The sequence below is a fragment of the Lissotriton helveticus genome, chromosome 3_1 (genome assembly GCF_964261635.1).
Source record: "Lissotriton helveticus chromosome 3_1, aLisHel1.1, whole genome shotgun sequence".
In the NCBI taxonomy this organism is placed as follows: Eukaryota; Metazoa; Chordata; class Amphibia; order Caudata; family Salamandridae; genus Lissotriton; species Lissotriton helveticus.
The window spans coordinates 1,779,100,302-1,779,117,527 of record NC_136061.1 but is presented as its reverse complement, the minus strand read 5'-3'; the positions used below and the strand labels follow the sequence as shown (position 1 = coordinate 1,779,117,527).

The 17,226-nt window shown below is 45.1% G+C and overlaps 1 protein-coding gene across 3 annotated transcripts in view; it reads right to left on the bottom strand.

The window, feature by feature from the left end:
• The window catches only part of ZNF683 (zinc finger protein 683), a 334,807-nt gene that overhangs the window by 147,072 nt on the left and 170,509 nt on the right, over positions 1-17,226 (bottom strand). For 2 of the 3 annotated variants that reach the window (XM_078682653.1, XM_078682651.1), the window contains one exon: positions 13,009-13,091. The exons of the other annotated variant lie outside the window; for it this stretch is intronic. The gene's annotated coding sequence lies outside the window, so the exon portion shown is untranslated. The remainder of the gene's footprint in view (positions 1-13,008; positions 13,092-17,226) is intronic. 3 annotated transcript variants of the gene reach the window in all.

Sequence of the window (17,226 nt, the reverse complement as noted above, 5' to 3'; positions counted from 1 at the left end):
ATCAACCGCTCCAACTCGGGGGCATCAAAAGTTGGGTCGGCAAACATACAGGAATCAGACTGGGCTGTCTTCCTGACCGACCACTTTAGGTCCCCGGAAAGCACTGCGACAATAGGAACCAGCCCCTCCAAAGCGGGAGAAGCTCCCCAAAGTATCTGCAGTCGCAAGAACTCAAACTGTGAAGGCTATTGTACTGACAAGATCAAGATCAACGAAGAAATGGTTGTCAACGCTGTGACAAAAGCAAGATCGGACGGGGCCCCGGGCCCAAATGGTTTGCCTCAGAGACTGTTTAAATCCAACAAAGCTTTTTGGTCAGGGCACTTAACCATCTTGTTTAATTTTGTGCTTAGGACTTCTACTGTTCCAGATTCCTGGCGTGGGGCTATAATTCACCCAATCCATAAATCGGGCTCCCGCGCCACCCCAAGCAACTATAGACTAATCGCCCTCCTTGACATCGAGGCAAAGCATTACGCAGGTATTCTTCTGAAGGAGCTGAAGGGATGGGCAGAACAGCGGGATTTGCTACCAATGAATCAAACAGGCTTTACTGCCAATTCAGGGACCCTGACTAACTTGCTTACATTGTCTATAATTATCAACAAAACGCTTTCATCATCAAGATCTGTGCACTGTTGTTTTGTTGATTTTAAAGCTGCGTTTGACCGGGCCCCAAGGGCAGCCCTATGGGGTAAACTGAAAAAATGGGGGATCCCTGAAAAAGTTCTGGATGCAATAATCCATCTTCATTCACACACCTGGGTCCAGGTGAAGCTGGGGTCCGGCACGCACCTCTCACGGAAAATCATGACAACCAGAGGAGTCAAACAGGGGTGCGTGCTGGCCCCCCTCCTTTTTAACCTGTTTATTGCAGACCTGCCGATATCACTTGATGAAATAAACAGTCACCCCCCTAAGGTTGGAGGCGTAGCAATAAGCAATCTTCTTTACGCCGACGATCTGGTTCTTTTTAGCCTTACTCGGGTTAGGCTCCAAAGGCTTTTGGACAGGCTACACAGTTACACATCTAAGAACCAACTTGAGGTAAACTTAAAGAAAACCCAAGTTGTGTCCTTTGGAAGGAAACGCAATGGAGGCGGCGTGTGGTCATATAATAATAATAATTTAACAACAGGACGCTCATACAAATATTTAGGGGTCTACTTTGACTCCAGGGGTAATTTCCTCAAACAGCGTGACGAAATTGCACTAAAAGCCACGATCCTACAGGTCACATTATCTAAGCTTGCTAAAGAGCTGTCCGGTCCAACTCTCTCATTCCTACTGGAAATTTTGAGAGTAAAAATTGGACCCTCCCTTACGTATGGTAATGAAATATTTAGGGGTAAGCTAAGCACAACTCTGAATCAACTTGTGACCAAGATTTATAAAAAAGTGTTACATTTGCCCAAATCTGCCTCTGCTGCTCAGATCAGGCTAGAATTGGGCTTATTAAATCATGAGGCCTCCAACATCGGCACATATTTAAACTTCTGTCACAAACTCAGAAAAGCAGCTATAGGTACCTTAGAGTCTCTTGTTTGGTTGGAGATCAGTCAGAAGAACCCTGGGGGCTCGTATGGCCGCCTCTTTACAGACGCTATCCGCGAAATGGCGGTGGGTGATCTATGGGCTCTCAATCCCAGCATGACAGCATTTAAAATATGTATCAAAAAGAGTGTCAGAATGTGCTCACTTATTATGGACAAAGAGCTACTCCGTAGACGCAGTCATGCATGGTCAGTCATGAACTCATATGGGCGCATATCTCCGGCTACTTACCTCTCCTGCACCTATTCATTGTATTTAAAGCGGAGTTTTCTGGCCATTAGATTGGGGGTTTGGCGTTTTTTAAAAGACCTGCCCGCATGGCAGCGCACCACGGAAGATTTAACCTGTAGAGGGTGCGGTATGACAACTGAAACGCTAGAGCATGTGGTCTGCTTATGCCCCGCACTTACGTCCCAACGCAGACGTAAACTTAGAGCAGAGTGGAACAGGTTGGGTGTTCGGACCTGTAGACAGGCAATTATCACCTCTCTGTGCCCAGAAAACATACCCCTGAATATCGCCATTGCAACATATATTCGGGATGCTTATCGCATCTTTACAGCAAAGGCGCAAGGAGCAGCAACCGCCCGCGCTGTTCTGCCCAGTGACCCAAACCAAGCTGCTTTTAAGCCTCTAGTTTTAAGTATAGAATTATGAGTCCTAGCTGTTAAACGTCTGCACATGAATTCTCCCTGCTCTCGGCAAAGTGTTATCGCTGTCTAATACCTAATTGTTTTAATTTTTAAGGTGTAATATAATTTGAGTAACAGGCGTCGATAGTTTTTTATTGTTTAACTGTGAACAAGTATGTTTTGTAGTTTTTTAATTACAATGTACCAATTTGTGGATTCAATTTGTTATGCTTTTAAGGATATTTCTCTTTTATCCAAATAAAGATTTTTATTATTTATTATTTATTATATATATATGCCAGGAACTTCGTCTGTACTCCATTTGGCTGGAAATAAAGAACGAACCGGACCCAATCAGGTGAATTTGCAGATTTTTAATAGTGCTACCTCTCGTCCGCCATGACGCGTTTCGGGCCCTGAAGCCCTTGATCACATGACATGGTCATTTACACCTCGTGATTTTAAAGTGCAAACAGGGGTCACCTGACCCTGGGCCTATAGACATAAACAACATACTTCTGCCTATTCCACAAATTTCAACCGTAACCAGTATATTCAGCAACATTGCACAGATATATACAGTACGTCATATTCATAGTTTCAAAACCTCCTTATTGTAACAACCCATAATGGATATTGTGCAAATTTCGCGATAAATACACATATATATACAAAATTACAGATATTAAATAACGTCTATTTCATTTATTGCTATTAAATCTACGCTAATATCGCAATATATATATATATACACACAATTATCAAAAAACTGAATACCAATATTAATTTCATTGAATTCATTAAATTTACTTTGATAAAAGTTTGTACAAAATCCTGCTTACAATGTGCAAAAATATGCCTTTTTAGGTGTCTCTCTTGACTGGGTTAAAAAGTAGGAAAAAAAGGAGGATTGATAGTAAAAGCCCAAGTGGGCATTTGATTGTGGATAACTGCATCTATACTGCCCTTAGAGTCCTGTCACACCCTGTACAACTATGAATAAGAAAAATATATAGTTACCCCTAGTGATAAAATAAATTGAATTGATTTAAAAAGCAGTTTTTTATTTGTTTAGTTTGAATGACATATTCCGCAAATTTGTTCAACTATGGACTGACTTGTACAGATGTATGCATAATATTTCTTTACATTGCTTACTACAGGCCTGTGTACAAGTCCTCTGTCGCATTGAAGCCATTTGGTGTCTTGGTATCAAGCTCCAGAATATATCTGGTCTCTAATAGTCTCAGATGCGCTTCTCTATTGCCCCCTCTACGGAGTGGCGGCACCATGTCAACAGCATAATAGCTGAGGCAATTCAGATCACCCCCGTGGCAAGAGTTGACATGTCTCGCCACAGGGTAGGCTTCGTCCCTGTTGATGACAGCTCTCATGTGTTGGAGTATGCGCTTGTGGACCTGTAGCTTGGTGCTACCCACGTAACGTAGCCCACAAGCACACTCCAACACATAGATGACAAAATCTGATTTACATGTCATCTTTTTGGTAATCAAGATCGGTGCCTCACTGAATGGGGATATATAAAACGTTTTATTTTTCCCCATGGTGCATGCCTTGCAAACAGCGCACTTGATGAATCCTTTACTCTGCAGGAGCCAATTGTCTTTGTTCACCACTTCCGGGCTGCTCTTTACTAGCATGTCGCTCATCGACCTGGCACGACTATAAGTTATGGCTGGGTAGTTGGCTAATGTTTTACCTATCACGGGATCCCCCCTGATTATTGGCCAGTTTTTTCGAACAATCTTTTGAATTTGTTTGTGTTGGCGGCTATACCCAGTAATTAATCTCGGTTGGCCACCTACACTGTTCACTGCTTTGTTCTCTTTCTCATCATTGCCTTTGGTGCTGAGCAGAGTGCTGGTTTTGTTGGCTCTCATCATCGCTTTATCAACCAAGACCTCTGAATAGCCTCTTTCTAGAAACCTTTTCTTGCTGTTAAGTTTTGATGTTAAGCAGGCATCGTCCGTGCTGCAAATTCTTCTGATCCTCAGCATCTCCCCATAAGGGATGCTTCGGATCAGGTGACCTGGGTGCTGGCTAGACGCGTGGAGAACCATGTTACCAGCGGTTTCCTTGCGATGTAACTTGGTTTGAAGTTTGCCACCTTCCACATAAACTTCGACGTCTAAAAAATTGACCTTGTTGTCACTTATCGTGCCAGTGAATTTGAGATTCAGATCATTAATGTTGATGTCTGAAATGAATTCTTCAGCTTCTCTAGATGACCCCCTCCAAATTATAAAGAGGTCATCTATAAGAATCTGTGCCATGACACAACTTTGTTAGACATGACCTCTGCAAATGGGACACCCAGTACCTGCTCCTCCCACAGCCCCATGTGTAAACATGAGTAACTGGGGGAGAAGCAGGCCCCCATCGCAACTCCTCTTAATTTTTGGAACACTTGATTCTGAAATAGAAAGTAGTTATTGGTTAGACACATTTCCAACATTTCTTTGATCATGTTATTATGTTCCAGCATGCATACAGGTCTCTTATTCAAGAAATGTGCGACTGCTTTTATACCATCAGCATAGTTAATACTCGTGTATAACGCAGTCACATCTAGTGTGATCAATAAATACTCAGTGTCCCACACTATTGTCCTAATTTTTTGCAAGAAGTCCATGGTATCTTTTATATAGGATGGCAAAGATTTTACAAAGTCTTGGAGGAAATGATCGATGTAACGAGACACATTTTCAAAGGTCCCACCCCTGGCCGAGATAATGGGCCTCCCTGGTGGCTTAAACCGATCTTTGTGAATTTTTGGGATTAGATAAAACACCGGGAATATTGGATGATTTGTTTATAAAAATTTAAGTTAATCTCCACTCAAAAGTCCGTGTCCTCTCCAAGAGTACAATTTGGTGTTTAATTTCTCCCAAGCACTTCTAGTGGTTTGCCAGTTGCTCCTACTGTAGCATTGCCTGTCATTAAGTTTTTCATATATATATATATATATATACATATATATATATATATATATATGAAAAGTCAAAAACTAAAGCATTCCCTAGTAATAAAGTGTATGGTATATAAATGACATATGAAAAATAACAATGTCAAACAGTCAGAAGTTTTTTTCGGTATAAGCTGGTGGACAGCGGGGAGGTGGGTTGGTCAGTGAGGAATCCACCAGAAAAAGCATTAACGAAGGTCAGTAACTTGTTCTTCTGATGGACACATCTGCCTGTAGATTCCTCACCTTTTGAATTGAATCCCCAAACTGTTCCTCTCTCGGAGGAGGGTGTCCACCCGCCTATACCAAAACATCTTGCAGAACAGAGCGTCAAAATGGCCATCCATCCTAAACTCCGAATCCAAGCAGCAATGCTTTGCAAAGGTGTGGAGGGAGGCCCAAGTTGCCGCCTTTCAGATGTCTACAACAGGAACACCTCTAGCCAAAGCAGGAGAAGATGATTTAACTCTCGTGGAACGAGCCATAATATCTTCAGGCGGCTCCTTCTTGGCCAAGGCATAGCAGATCTTGATGCACAGATGATCCACCTGGAAATTGTTTGTTTATGGACAGCTTTGGCCTTCATCCTTTCAACATAGCCCACAAACAGCTGGTCGTCCAGTCTTAGGTCGCTGGTTCGGTCCATGTAGAAACTGACAGCCCTCTTAGGGTCTAGGCAGTGAAGCCTCTCCTCCTCCTTAGCAGGGGGAGGGGGAGGATAGAAGGTAGGTAAGGGAATAGAATGTCCTACATGGAAAGGAGTGAACACCTTAGGCAGGAAAGAAGCCCAGGTCCTGAAAACCATCTTATCTGTAAGAATGGTTAAAAACTGAGGTTTTGAACAAAGAACATGAATCTCACTTACTCTCCTGATTAAGCTAATAGCGATCAGAAAAACCGTCTTGAAAGTAAGAAGCCTCAACGGGCTACTATGAAGAGGCTCAAAAGGAGAAACCATCAGGAAAGTAAGTACTAAATTCAAAACCCACTGAGGCATAATGAAGGGAGTGGGAGGGAACCTATTTGGAGGCCCTTAATGTATCTCATAACAATGGGGGACTTAAATAATGACGGCTGGTCTGGCAAACAGAGGAAAGTTAACAAGGCCGAAAAAAGTAACCCTTTACCGTAGCCACAGCACAACTTTACTGAGCTAAGGAAAGTTAAACACAAAATACATCAGATAAATGGGCTTGCAAAGGATCAATGGACCTCTCTCCATACCATTTCACAAACTTGGAACATCTAGAGGAATACATAGATTTGTGGAGTGTCTCCTGGATGATAAAATAACATCCACCACATCCGGTGGGATAGAGACAGAACTCAGGTTGCCCCGTTCAATCTCCAGGCATGAAGGTGCAAGTTCTGGAGGTGGGGGTGTGGAACCTGCCCCTGCAACTGCGAGAGGTGGTCTACCCTGAGAGGGAGACAGAGTGGAGGGTGCAAAGAGAGGTGAAGAAGATCTGTATACCACACCCTTCTTGGCCAATCCAGAGTCTTCAATATGACTTAGGCCCGGTCTTAGCGAATCTTCCTCAGAACTCGAGGAATCAAGGGTATAGGAGGAAATACATAAAATAGTTGTGAACTCCAATCCAATTGAAATGCTTCCCCAACGCTCCCTGCATCAGAAACTGAAGACGGCAAAACGACGGGCAGTGCGCGTTCTCCTGAGTAGTAAAACGGTCCACCTGAGGAAACCCCTACATCCAAAAGATGTGATGGACCACCTCCGGATGAAGCCGCCAATCGTGATCGGCCGAGTATTGCCGACTGAGACTGTCTGCACGCACCTTTAGCACCCCGGCCAGATGATTTGCAAACACACAAATCTGTTTGCCCTGAGCCCAAGACCAGAGCCTCTCTGCAGAGACGATATGACCATACCCCTCTCTGTTTGTTTATGTACCTAATCGCGGTTGTGTTGTCCATCAGGACTTGCATTGACTGACCGCAAAGGGAGGGAAGAAACTGGAGTGCCCTCATGTGCCAGCGTGTATGGTTGACCAACAGTCTGCATGAAGCGAACAGATTGAGCAGGCGTAGGACCTTCAGGACTCGAACAACCGCTCCATCGTGAAACAAAGGAATCATTTCCTTGAATGTTGAGAATCATCTGCGGCGGCAGGAAAGCTCGGCACACAGTAGTGTCCAGAACTGCCCCCATGGACAGACTGTGCTGAGAGGGTGTTGAGCGGTTGCCATACACTATCGCTAAGAAGCAGTGGTGAGAGACTGTGCAAGCCTGGACACGTACACATCCACAGAGGGGGTTTCAGGTATGCCCAGTTTGGGCAACCACCCGGTAAAAAACATATAAATATATTTGCAGTGTGGTGAGAACCAACTCTTGCCCTGAAGAAATTGACGTAATTTCCCCTTTGGCAATGAAACATGTTGGCCGTCTATAACAAAATAAATAATAGGCAACAGTGTGTCTTGGTTTTAATGTGAGCAGACCCACAGCACATAATAATATAGGACAGCCAGAGGATGTCTAGCTCGTTTTTAGTCTTTGGATAGTGGTATTCAAACTCAGATCCCGCTACTCCTCACAGGGTTGGTACAGCCGGGCACCAACATCACGTTACACCACACTGAGCACGTTGTTTCTTTTTCTTACTAATCTACACTTTTCTGTTGCGGTTTGGCAGTTGCTGATGATGAGAACCTGAGTGTGCAGGTGAGAACCAATCTGCACATTCCCAGCTGTTACTCCCCTGAGGCACTGCTAACCTTTTCCGCCACTTTTTTCTTATGTTCGTCATTCACACCACTGGGTGGTATTGACCGGGGGAGACTGAATTCTAAAACTTTTTTTGTTTAAAAGCGGACATAGATTCCCTAGAACAGACGGTATAATTGTAGCTGATGTTTATTCACACAAATCTGGGTGACCAAACTATGATGGAGTGATTTCCAAGTATCATGTTCAGCTAAAAGGATCAGTCTGTATTGTGTTGTAAAAATGTGCTGAGAGAGAACTAGTGGAAATTTGGGTACATTTATCGAGAAACCCAAGTTAAACAACAGTTGTGTTGTTACTTGCAAGTGACGCAGCACCATATCTGGCAACTTTGCTTTGAGCAGCCTATAGTCCAGATAGGAAGATTTGGACGAACTCAGAATGAGGGCAGACAGAGGTCTGCCGCATTCGACACGGTCACCCACAAAATTGTATTGAGGCAGCTTGCGGAACTCGGGCTGGAAGACCTTGCTTTCAATTGGCTCAAGTCCTATCTGGAAAATAGGCAACAAGTGGAACGACTCCCCCCTTTTCATCCAATTTTAGAACGGTTGAGCATTTGGTCCCTCAAGGATCTTCCATTAGCCCGATCCTTTTTAGTATTTATTTAAGACCTCTGATTTCCATCATTAAATCTTATAAGATCAAGCTGGTGAATTATGCTGATGACACGCAGCTCATCCTGTCTCTGGAAGGCAGGGAGCCTGCATCACTTAGTGACTTCTACGAGTGCTAGCGGAAGACTGCTAGTTGACTTATGGATAATTCCCAGCAATTTAATGGTCGGAAAATAGAAATTCTGAACTGTACAGTGAAAAAAGTCCCTCGCCCACTTCCAGATGAATTTTGGCCTATCCAGACAGACACACCTAGCATACCAGTGGCTGATGTGAGCAATCTGGGGGTAGTTTTCAACAATAAGCTGAGTATGGAGAAACATGTAAATAAAACAGTTAGCACTTATTTCTCCCTTATCAAAGCTTTGCGGAAGATCCTTCCCATGTTGCCTCTGTCAGCCAGGGCTTTCGTAGTCAGAAGCGTCATCCTGAGCGGGCTAGACTACTGTAACACCCTGCTTCTTGGTGCGCCTAATTTTCTCGTTAAGAGACTACAGAGAATACAAACAAAAGCCGCCAAGTTAGCCTTAAAGAGGAGACAGGATGACTCTGCATCTGCGGCTCTTATCAATCTTCACTGGCTTCCTCTGGCCCAGAGAATCCAGATCAAAGCTGCATGTATTGTGTTCAAGGCCCTCCATGGGCTTGGACCCCGGCCTTTGCGGAAAACATTTGCCTGGTACTCCCCATCACAAACTCTTCGCTTCTCTACTGCTCACCTGGCCCGCACCACCAGAGCACAAACTTCCAGATTTGGTGGCAGAGCATTCAGCTGTGCAGCGGCACAGCTGTGGATTATCCTCCCATTTAACATCAGAGAACTAGAGAAGTTCATACAGTTTGGAAAAAACTTAAAACCCATCTTTTCGCCAGGGTGTAGTGTAGCATCACCTAAGGAGGGTAAACTCTGTGTGTGTAGTGGAACCTCGGTCTTTTTAGCGCCAGGATACCCGTAGGGTGATAGAGCGCTTTATAAATACTGGATACATTACATTACATTACATTACATAGGGGAAAATGGGAGTCCCTGACCTTCTGAGATGTGCTGTCATCACCTTTGTGAAGACCTGTGGTGCAGAAGTGAGACCGAACGGAACGATGGCAAACTGATAGTGTTGAGACCCTACTGTAAACCGGAGATTCTTCCGATGCGACTTCAGAATCGGGATGTAGAAATATGCATCCTGCAAGTCTATTGACACCATTCAGTCTCCCTGCTGCAGCGCCAAAAGAACCTGATCTAAGGTCAACATCTTGAACTTTTCCTGCTTGAGGTAAAAATTCAAAACCCTAAGGTCCAGGATTGGTCTCGACCAGCCGTACTTCTTGGGGATCAGGAAATAGCGGGAGTTGCATCCCTGACCCTTTTCCAGCTCTGGAACCACATCTATCGCTCCTTTCTGTGCCAAGGGAAGAACCTCCTGCTGCAAAAGCAGCAAATGGTCCTCTGAACACCAGCCTTGGTGAGGAGGGCAAGGAGGTGGAAACTCTTGAAAAGGTAGGGCGTACCCATTTCGACAAGTTTCAAAACCCAACGGTCCGAAGTAACCGATTTCCAATCTTGTGGAAAATGGGACAAATGCCCCCCTACAGGACCAGCGTGTTCCAACATGAGGGATCGGGAGCTGCTTTCCTGTGGTACATGTGCTGGCGACAGGAGAGGAGTAGGAGAAGGAAGTCTGTAGTCGAGAGGCTTCTCGCAGACGGCCTCTACCTTTTCCTCTGTATGACCTGTACCAAGGGCTCTGCTGCTGCTGTGGCAGTTGATGGCCTCGAAAGGAAGCCGCCTTCCCAAAACCTTTATACCTTTTGTATCCATAGCCCCTGGGCTGGGACTGCAGGACCAAGGATCTTGCAATAGCCCTACTGTCTTCGAAGCACTGAAGCGCAGAATCTGCCTTCGTTCCAAACAATCTAGATCCATCAACGGGTAGATCGAGCAAAGCAGCCTGTACATCTGGTGAGAAACCTGCAGGCCTAAGCCAGGCATGCCTCCTGGTAGCCACCGAGGAGCCCATCACCCTGGCAACCGAGTCCGCCTTGTCCAGACCTGTCTGAATGATCTGACGGGCTGCCGCTTGTGTGTCTGATAGCGCTTCCAAAAAATGAACATGGTCATCTTCAAGCAACTTAGTAGCTACTTGCTTGGCAGAATTCAATAGTGCATGAATGTACCTTTCTAGCAAACGTGTGGCATTTGTCGACTTCAGAGCCAAACTTGCTGAGGAGAACAGCTTTTTGGCAGATTGTTCTGTTTTTTCGAGTCTCTATCTCCCAGGGTGGTGGGGAAGGATCCAGTTGACTGCTTGGAACAAGAAGCCTGAAACACAAAGCTTTCTGGTGAAGGATGGGCAGAAAGAAAAACTGGATCACCAGGACCAGGCTTATACCATCTTGCCACTGACCTAGAAACTGCAGGGGCAGACAAGGGCTTCTGCCACACCTCCATAGTGAGCTCCGTCAACGCCTCGTTGAAAGGTAGCAGAAGCTCAACAGAAGAGGAAGGAGAATGCAACACTTCAATCAAGATATTTGACTTCACCTCCGCTGAGGGCAACTGAGGATCCAACAGCTCGGCGGCTTTCCTGACGACTGAGTGGTAAGGGGCAATGTCCTGTGAAGGCAAGGCCTTCAGAGAAGAAAGCTCCCACTCCGGGGAAGTATCCAGGCCACTGGCCTTCCGTAAGCCCTCAAAGTCGTCCACAGAGTCAAGGATCTCCCCTTCCTCATGTTCTTGCTGGTACTCCTCTTCTTCCAGCAGTCTTTGAACTTCCCTTCTGGAACATCACTTCGGGATCATAGGCGGTGGCGCCAGCCACTGCACCAGTGACTACCGCGTCGAAGGAGGACCTTCCGAAGTGGGCAATGGTGCCGCTCGAATCCTGGAAGATGTCGGCCCAACACCAGACAGCGCCAGAGATTGAGGTATTGGAGTCGAAAACCTTGGCACCAGAAACTGCCATGACGGAGATGTAGTAGGCATGAAAGGCACGAAAGGTGCCTGGGCATACTGCTGGGGATACCCTAATTAAGGGTAAGCGGACCCACGGGGCCAGACGGCGCACCGGTAGGGTAAGATGCCTTGGCAAACATGTCAAACATCGCATTTAGGAAATGCAACGGATCTGATCCTGGTCCTGGAAAGGGAGGATAAGGATCCAAAGCTCCCTGGTCTGGATCCATCCTAGGACTTAAAGGGGGCTGAGGCTGCGGCACCGGAAACATCGGAGTCGGTACAGGCAAAGCCACAGGAGAAGACTCCCAGGGTGCTGCAGAATCCCTGGGCGCAGGCTAAATCCCTTGACGCCAGCGAGTAGGCCGGAGTCACCTGCGGAGAAGGAGTAGGCGACGGCGAGATAGTATGCCTGTCATGACGCTGCTGTACGGGGGAGGCCGACCTCAAAGCCCTGCCCTTCGAAGATCGACATCGAAACCCATGTCTTCTCTTTTTCTTATGCTTCTCCGACTTCGAAGTATATGAGGTCAACGACTTTGATCTCTTGCGACCCCTCCTCTCTTTTTTCACCCGCGCCATGAAGAGTTTCACCTCACATTCCTTCAGACCCTTCGGGTTCATCTTCCGACAGCACGAATACCATTTGACGTCACTCTCCAAAGAAAGACACCAGAGACTGTCATTGTGAGGGTCTGTGATGGTCATATGGGCCCCACACTCCCTGCAGGGCTTGAAACCAAACTTCTTCGAAGTAGCCATTCTCACTGCAACAAGAAGTAGAAGATAGAAACAATAGTATCACATGTAAAATGGAGAGTCCCAGAAAACAACGACTAGGCAGCGACGGCGTGGAGAAAAGGGATCTGACTTCAGCACGCTGACGAGGTCTTCTTATGGCTCAGATTACATCATACGAAGTCGCGAGCGGAGCCGTGCTATTGTGACGTCCTCGTCGATGTGGGAGAGCGAAGAAAAGAATTTCCGTGGAATACTGGCACAGGGGTAATTCAAAAGGTGAGAAATCCAGAGGCAGATGTATCCATCAGAAATTACATTGCAATTGAGTAATAAATTGAAACAGTACATGTTAAGGCACACATGAGCCTTAGTGTTTTCATAGTAAACATATTTGTATTAAGGCATGTACATGAGTACATTCACTTTCTCACTGGGGCCCGGAAATTGCTCAATTTGCCCATCCCTTAAACTTGTTTCACTTAAAACTGTCAGCCTAGTCAGACTTCCAAGCACCTGCCAGCAGCTACAGTATGGAGGTTCCAGGAAGCAACAGTGTACTTGTTGGTCTATGAGAAATCAAAACTAGCAGATCACTAGAGCTCTCTATACCTAGGTTGCCTGGCTATGTAAAGTGTCCTACTTCTAATTTACAAACTTTGTAGTGGCATACCACTTCACAGGTGTCAGTAGTCACTTAACAGTGTTCCCCTCTCCATTTATGGCAATAGTCCATGACATTGATTTTTCAGAAGCATTACAGGAAGGGTGTTTCATACCTGGATGGACATGGTTGTCTGAAGACGGGTGTCTTGTATAACTATGTTGAAATTAAATCCTTGACATGCTGAATTTGGATTCCCTAAAATGGAAAGACTCCACTATTAACAGATCCTTCACCATTCCATTAGGGCACATGCTTCTAGACAATTGACCACATTTGAAAAATGGCTTGGTGTTCAAGGGTCATGACGAAAAGCAGATTACTGATATTCATAACATTTTATCAAAGTATCAATGATGGGAAGACTCTAAGATAAAGGATGTTTGAGATAAGAAGGAATTTCTTAAATATGAAATGGTATAGGATTTACACATGGGCCCATAGTGTGGCTAGGAACATGAGAGGGGAGAATGTAATGCATAAATTAGCATTATGTTATTATACCACTGATAAGGTGTACGTACAGGATAAGAATATATCTGATAGGTGTTGACAAGGTTGTGGAGCAACAGGTTCTCTGATTTATTTATTGTAGAATTGCCCAAAACTCCATATTTTCTGGTCAGAGGCCCTGAATTGCCATTTACCTGATGTTTAACACCTGGGTTACCCAATCCTCTGAGGTTATTCTATCTAGCTTCACTGTTCCTAAAATCTTTCAGTATTTATACGGTAAGCAGATTTCATTGCAACTGTAATAGCACTTTGGGGCAAGTTGGCCGTCTCTGATTCTGATTTGAGAGAGTAATTCCATCACATTTTGGGAGTTCCTAGCTCTGAAGCATAAGCCTGTTGCCTTTGGTACGGATTGATTGTTATTTGTAAATGAATCTAACGATTCCACATGCACCAGATACCTAGGGGTGATACCATCAGAACTGTCACCTCTTCTGCAAGATAGGGGTATTGATTGTTACTTGAAGGGCTGGAGACGAAGGGTAAGACATGACCTTGTTCTGATAGAAGATCAAGATTTCTGCGACACCCTATTTATAAGTGAGAATATGATGATAAGTGGTGGTGATAGATATTTCTAACTTGTATCATTGTTTTTACTGTTCTGTTATACGATTACATTTGACTTGCAATCTCTTACTGACTGTCATTTGAATGTAGGCAATGACTTGTGTTCTCAAAACCCAATAAAACAATTAATCCTTTAACTGACTCATTGGGAAAACCGCAGTCCTCATTATCTCTTTGCACATACTTGTGACCTCAAACACGCAAAAGAAGATGGAAGGAATTCTTGCAATAAGCTTAACCACTTACAGTAGCTCGGTATAGCATTCCATCTCATTGTGCTTTTGCTCACCATGCCACTTGAGTTTGCACCCAGTGACTTGGAAATCAGTCTTGACACTGCCCAAGCAGTGATAGTCCAGCTTGAACGGCCAGGCAAGGTTTAACCAGAACACAACTAACCCAAAACCGATTTCACCCTAATTGGGTTGCTCGTGTTACAGTTTCAGGAGGACCTGGCCGATCAGTTCAGGTTGGACCAGTGGCGGACGGTAATTTTAGCAGGGAGATGGGCAGGGGCACATACACGGACGCACCAAAAAAAACAACAAAAACAGAGGTACCAGCAGGATTGGGACTACTGCATTCCTTCAGGTCAGCCAATGATGGAATGCAGTAGTCCCAAGCCTCGGAAATCCCAGGAGAGTTGGAACTCCTGCCTTCCCTCAATGACTAACCTTAAGGCAGCAGTCTCAATCTCGTGCAGTCTCAATCTCGTCACAGAGTGGGATGAGGTCAGTGAGATTGCTGACCCGACCCACTCTGTGATGAGGTGTCACTAACTGTGACTCAGCCCTGGGCACTTCAGGGCTTAAAACTGAAGCGTCCAGGTCCTAGGCAATCTATGACTCTTCCCTTCCTCACAAGGGAGAAGGTCTCGAGACACTTTTACCTGGCTGAGGAGGTTACACCCACAGGGCTGTGAAATCCTCAGCCTGGCAAAGTTCAACTCAGGCAGCCAGGAGCCGGCGCATTTAGCGCATGTCTAGCTCCTGGCTGCCTGACCCAAAGCAGGAGATTTTCTGTTAGGCTGACCTTTGTTCAGCCTAACAGACACTCTTATTGCCTTGAAAAAGGTAGGGGGCATTGCCCCTCAGCCTGTATGGACAGGCTTCTTCTGGGTTGGACTCTTCCTATTGGAGCGGGGTCAAGACGGATTTGCATAAGGCTGGGTCCAAACAGAGATATTATGATAGGGAAAAGAAAGATAGGTTGGGATGCTACCCAAGCGATTGCCAGTGGTTAGAGTTATCACAAGCATTCCTTCCATCATCTTTTGTGTGTCTGATGTAATGCTCTATGTGGCCGAGAGAACACCCAAACATGGGTCCCTTACTCACTGTGCCACTGGAATCAAGCTACATCTGACTAAAGACCCCCAATCAGGGTGAAACTGGTCCTGGGTTGCCTGTGTTCCACTGCAGGAATAACCTGGCCTGGCGGTTTGGGCTGAACAGTTTCTGTTGGCGCAGGGTCAAGACTGATTTGCAAACAGCTGGGTCCATATTGAGGTGGCATGGTGAGCAAAAGAACAATGGGTTGGAATGCTACCCTAAGCAATTGACAGGGGTTAGACTTACTGCAAGCATTCCTTCCACCACCTTTTGTGCGCTTGAAATGTGTGTGACCTACCAAGCTTGAAAACACAAAAATCTAATTGGGCCACAATTCATTCCTTGGTTTTGAAAAGTGAACTGTGCGCATAGAATCTGGAATCAGGAACAATGACATGAAATTAGGGACAACCCAAATGGAATGGAGAAACACATATATCGAAGCTCAAACAAGACAAGTGACATCAAGAACAATGCACATGCAATTCACTGAATCTGGACCAATCTACATGGCATCTGGACCAATGCAACTGCAATTTGAAAACAAATGCATGAAATGTGGAAATGCACATGGAATCTTGAATGGTTGACATTGAATCAGGTATGAAGTGAAATTAGGAACAGCAGAATAGAATCAGGGACAAGAGATATGAAATCTCGAACAACGCACACTGAATCTTGAGTAATGGCATCAAATCTTGAGCAATGCAGTGAAGTGTCAAACTGGCCCTCACTACATACCCGAGCTTCCCTTCCCAGTACAAGGTGGGGCATCCAGTCGGCGTTCCCCAGTTTTCTCCTTTGGGGACCACCTGCCTGTCCACATCAGGCTGAATCTTTTCCTGCTGGCCAAATCTTAAAATATGTTCCAAAATCTGCAGGCTTTCGTCCACGCTGTCACCATTCCACCCACACACAGATCACTTGGATTTATCACCACACAACTAACAGACGGAGCACAGACAGCAACTATAGTAACATTTCTAAAAGAACAATAATTGGCAAAAGGTTGGTCTTACCATTGTAGACCTATTGGCTATGCCAACACTGTGCAGCTTCGTTAAAAAGACATTTACACATGTCTGTGCGTATGTGTCAAGTTGCTATGACAACCCTGTATGATGATGTACATGCGCACCTGCATCACCACATGTATGCAATTAAGGCACTCTACAGAAGCCATTTTTTTTATTTACATGTTCCAATATGGCGTATGCCACTTGGTATGAAAAAATAATTGAACCATGCTTGAAATAGAGTGGCCTGGAAGCAGATTGGAGCTGGTTGGTGCTGCAAAAACATATATATATATTTATAAAGGACCATGATGGGAGGAACAGGGGTCGGGGGGGGCAATGGAGGAGCGGGGGAGGCAGAAATGAACGTCTGGGGCTGGGTGAGCAATAGAGAGTGAACAGGGGAAGAATACAAGAAAAAGAATTAAAATAAATACATAGAAAACAAAAAATAGAATGGGTAAGCAATGAACGTGCTGCAGTGTGGGAGGAGGGAGCAACACAAAGCATGCATAGGTTGGTATCTGACAGCAGACGCCGTACACAAGTGGAAGAGAAAACAAACCAGCAGTCTCATGAAAAAAAGGAAAAAAGTAGTAGCCTGAAAGTGAGAAATGGAAGGACATGAGTCATCCAAAGAAAAGGACAGTAAAGACGCTACACTCCAGGGAAGGGACAAACAAAAGAAGAGGAAGAAAAGCCACTGAATAAGAAGCACGCAATTAAGAGTGACAAGAAAGCCAAATAATGGTAAGCAAAGGGTTGGCCTTGACCACCCTGTTAGTTTTTTGTATGGTCCACAAAAGGTCTTTCGTCAACATAGGCGAGACCTAACAGTGACATTGTCAGTGGCCAGAATTCTTTGTTAAGGACCATTCTAGATATGAATCACAATTCTTG